Source organism: Chrysochloris asiatica, unplaced genomic scaffold, assembly GCF_000296735.1.
Source record: "Chrysochloris asiatica unplaced genomic scaffold, ChrAsi1.0 scaffold03558, whole genome shotgun sequence".
NCBI classification, from domain to species: Eukaryota; Metazoa; Chordata; class Mammalia; order Afrosoricida; family Chrysochloridae; genus Chrysochloris; species Chrysochloris asiatica.
The window spans coordinates 1-4,781 of NW_006412076.1; the positions used below are offsets into that span (position 1 = coordinate 1).

Genomic DNA, 4,781 nt, shown 5'->3' on the forward strand with positions numbered 1-4,781 from the left:
GTCTACTTTTGCCTGTGTGGTTTTCAAAATGTTTTGTAGTCTGTGTATTCCCTGAATTAGTGCCCTCACATTTGTCCCTATTTTTTCATTGATGGCCTTTATAATTCTGGGATTCACATTTAGGTCCCAAATTTATTCTTGCTATAAATTTGTCTCCCCTATATATTTTGGTAAGGAGCTCTGGTAGCGTAATGGTTATGAATCGGGCTGCGAACCTCAAGGTCAGCAGTTCGAACTACCAGCGGTTCTGTGGAAGAAAGATGAGGCGGTCTGCTCCTTTAAAGATGTACAGCCTCAGAAACCCTGTACAGGGTCGTTATGGTTCGAAATTGACTTGACAGCACTTAACAACAGCAACAACATGTATCTTGGTATAACTGGAGTAACAAACATACAACTAATATTCAATGAGCTTAAATTGCACTTGTTTTTTTTTACAAACTTGAAGTTCTGTGGCTTATAAAATTCAATTATTGAGTTATTCCCTGAAAATATCATATGTAAGAGCAAGTCAAAAAGTATCCCTACTAGGGTTCCAGGTCATAAATTCATGGGTTTACTCCAAACAGAATGTTTTAAATATGTCTTTGTGATGTGTGGATTACTACAAATTATTTCAGTAAATCACTTGCCTTAGTCTCATTAGTGTGCTAACAAAAAATGCCCAATCAAAATAATGGCTTCCTAGGGTATTTGCTAGAACATTTAAATTCAAAATAGAAAGGTCAGCTCAGAAGGTTACAGAAACTGTTTATTGGGATTTCACACCAACTTACTTTCTCAAGGGATGCAAGAAGAGTTTTTAAGAAAATTAAAAACTGCATTGATAAGAAAACAGCCAGGAAAATTGCATAGAACAATGTTTCTTTCCATCAGAGCAAAGCTCTTGCTCATTTTTCAAGGGTAGCAATGGTTGTCTTTCAAGGATTTTATTGGGAAATCTTAACCCATTCACACTACAGCCCTGATTTTGGCTTTTCAAACTTTTATGACTCAAGAAACAGCTTAAAGAACATTATGTGAATCCCTCAAGTGTGTGAAAACTGCCATTTGAAGTGGTGTAAATTGAAGGGTTTGGGATTTTTTTGGTAAAGAATTAGAGTGATGAAACTGTACTTTGAGAGCTGTGTAGACATAAATGGGGTATATGTTGAGAAATAATGGCTTCACATTTTGATGGTTTTGTTTAATAAAGGTTTTATGATTTTGTGAAGGACCCCTGACAAGGCAGTGAGTTTCAAATCCAGTTGCTGCAAACCTCAAATTCTGCAGTTTGAATTTACAAGCTGCTTTGTGGGATAATGATGAAGTTTTCTGCTCCTGTAAAGATTGACAGCCTTGGAAACCCTATACATTACCACTATCACCATGACTTTATAGCAATACTTTTGACTTACCCTCTTACTTAATTCTCAAAATGTCTCATGTTTTGTTTATTGAGATCTCTCTCTTTCCCTTACCCCCCCCCCCCCCGATAGTTGAGTTTATTGTATATTTGAATGTGAATAAAACACAAGAAAATATTCACCCTTAAATTTAAATATTCTATGTACTTTGGGATCTACCATAAAAACTGGTCTTAAGTTACAAATTAGAGAATGTTTACAAAAACATAGATTATGATGTTAAAAATGTACCACATGGGACATACAGTTTGGGATTTTTAAAAAATTTAGTTATCAGGATTTCCACTTGGTTTTGCATAGATAGCCTTACGTATTTGCCTGTATATCCATGTTCAGACTCCATCTTTGCCCAACTGGCAGCAACTGTGGCTCTAATATAAGAGTTCAGGCATCTTTCTGTATCTTAACAGTGTCCCATTATTTGGCCCATGTACATGAATGCTCTTATTAAACAGACAAGGCCTATCATGGATGCACCCGGGTGGCCCATTCCCATCTATTTTAAGACATAGGATCCCAAAAAGAAAGTAAACTTGCCTCTTTTTAACTCTCATTCTACTCTACTATCATGAGAACAATGCTTTTGTATTTTTTCGCACTAGGCTCATCCCCACAGCCTGTTACCACATCTCACTTGATTCCGTGCCTTGTTCTTTTTGATTCTAGATTCAGAGTAAGAATCATAAAGCCAATGAGACAGGACTTCACAAATTTAAGATTTTTAGGTCTACATTTTCAGGAAACAAACCTGTTTTTTTTTAAAGATGGTATTATAGGAATGCCCATCATTGTCTCCTGTGAGTAATATTATGAATACAGTAAGACAATCTGTATGTCAATACTGACCTTTTTTTTTTACAACTAATTTCTTTGGCATGCACATCCATTCCTGCCTTATAAATTACAAATGGAGTATTTTTGTCTTTTCTTTTCTCCTTTCTTTCTTTCTTTCTTTCTTTCTCTCTTTCTTCCTTCCTTCCTTTCTGCCTCTCTTCCTCTTTCTCTTTCTTTCTTTCTCTCTTTCTTTCCCAAAGAAAGTATAAAGTAACCAAAATAAGATCACGAAAACAACTGGATTTCCTATTCATTAAAATAATAATCATAATAATAATTTCTTTATATACTTCTTGATAATTTCCATTGTTAAAAGCCAGTGAATATCAATTCTTTAGAGGTGACTAAAGAGATGAAAATGATGTAAGACAGTATAGAACAACTTATTCCCTTATAAACATAAGAGAGATTCAACCCCCTCTGCAAATACAATAATAATAGTACTGCAATACAGAGTTTCAACCTCAGAATTATGTACACTGTTGGTGAAATTTTATACATTTTATCCGGAGCTCATTAACAGAATAAAGCAGAAAATGACCAAGCTAATGAGTACTATAGCATAAAACTTACTGGCAATAATATTGCAATATGTAACATAAGTGTGCTTATAAATTTGTTTACAAATTGGGAAGTCCAGTTTGTAAACATTTATATTAAACCATTGCTTCCCAAGACCTAACCAAAAACACAAACAGCAATCATCTTCTGAGACTATAAAATCATGAAGAACTTGTACTTTGTGGTTCTTTTGTTTTGGTAGTTCTCTGAGTATGAAATGAGTCTTGTTAAGGGCCTTCATTGACTTCTCTAATGAGTAATTGTCAACTCTGGAAACTCATTCACCCTCAGAACCACTGCATAGAGTAAATAATGGTGAGTCATTCTAGGAAGTGACAACTGACAGATAAAACTATCAGATTATAGGTGCTCTGGTTTTAGAGTTGGCCAAAATGACAAAAATGACAAAAGTGGGTCAAGGATGGAAGAGAGGCAAGAATGGCATAGCAGATTAAATGGATCAAATCCAGCAAGCATGAGATGTTGCAATCATTCCTTATATTTTATTTGTGCTTTAATTTCATAGTTTACAAATTCAGATATATAGCTCGATGATGTCAATGGGCAACCTTTCTTCAAAAAGTAGCAAAATGCTGAATACTTCTCATACTTCAAACAGTAGGCCAAATGAAGTTCATTAACTGGGCTCCACGTTACAAAAGAATATTCACAAAAAAAAAAAAAGGAATTCATATTTTTTCTGGAAAGCCATACACATGGGGGAATTGAAGCAAAGATTAAACACATCTGGGCATCTGGACTATAGCCATTCTGGAGAAGTGTTTCTAGGCAGTCTTCACACCCTCCAGACATTGCTGAGTAAACGGAGTTCATTCTGCCTAGACTAGTGTCACAGGCCTGGCTAGTAAATAGTATTAGCAATTCTGAGATTTTTTATGGTCCATCTGTGCAGCTGCATGAATAGGTAACTGCCAATTGTACTCATTACAATAAACATCAGAATCTACCCTGCAGGAGAGCAAAAGCCCCACATACTTTGTGTAGCTCTACTGAGCAGCAATGAACAATGAAGTAGCTTTATCCAAGACTTGACAATTGGCATTTATACCTGATGAAATAAGTAAGGTCAGACTTTCCAGCTTGCCATCTGTGGTTATGTGCCATGGAGTCAGTTCTGACTCATAGCAATTCTGTACAGGGTCTCTGAGGTTGTAAATCTTTACTGGAGCAGAAAGCCTCATCTTTCTCCCATGGAACAGCTGGTAGTTTCAAACTGCTGATCTTGTGTTTCACAGCCCAATTCATAATCACTACGCTACCAGAGCTCCTGTATGCCATATTGAGCAGCCACAAATAAAGGTGTGATTCCAAAGTCATCCTACCATTCATTATTTGCTCCTTTTTTAAGAAGCAATTTTATGATCTTGCATTTTCCTGAAAAAAGGTCTTGTGCAAGGCGTTCCATCCACACATAGAACAGGATCCATTAACATTTGCTTTGTGTCACAAATGCAGTTTTACCCTATTATCTGTCCATTATCGATAGGAATAATTTCTTATTCTTTTTTCATATTTCCTTTTGATTGGTGCTTCTTTGCCTACTTTTTTTTTTTTTTTTTTTTGCATACTGGTAGTGTAATCACCAAGTGTCTGGCTGTCAAATGAAAGGCCAGATCACCACCTACTAACTGCTGGTTCCACATTGACTCACAGCCCTGGGAACCCCACAGGATCACAGTAATTTAGCATTGCCTACTCAATGGCACTTAACAAAAACAACAACAGATGCTAATGCAAGTGGTAAAGCTCATCTTCCCTATGGTAAGGATGACAGGCTGTTTATGACTTTTCTTCACAGGTACACCTGTACAGCTTCTCCCATGTTGTCTTACTGTGGCTGAAGACCTAGCCATTTTCATCTGTGCTGCCCATCTGTCCAAAATATTTCCCTTGACCTGCCTGCTGTCCTTTCAGCTCCTTTAGTCTTAGTGCCCATTTGTCTTGCATCCCAGCAAGATT

At 36.5% G+C, this 4,781-nt stretch overlaps 1 pseudogene; it reads right to left on the bottom strand.

Moving 5' to 3' along the window:
• Positions 1 to 3,161: 3,161 nt before the first annotated feature.
• Positions 3,162 to 4,291, bottom strand: LOC102842363 (annotated as a pseudogene).
• Between the last annotated feature and the right edge of the window lie 490 nt (positions 4,292 to 4,781).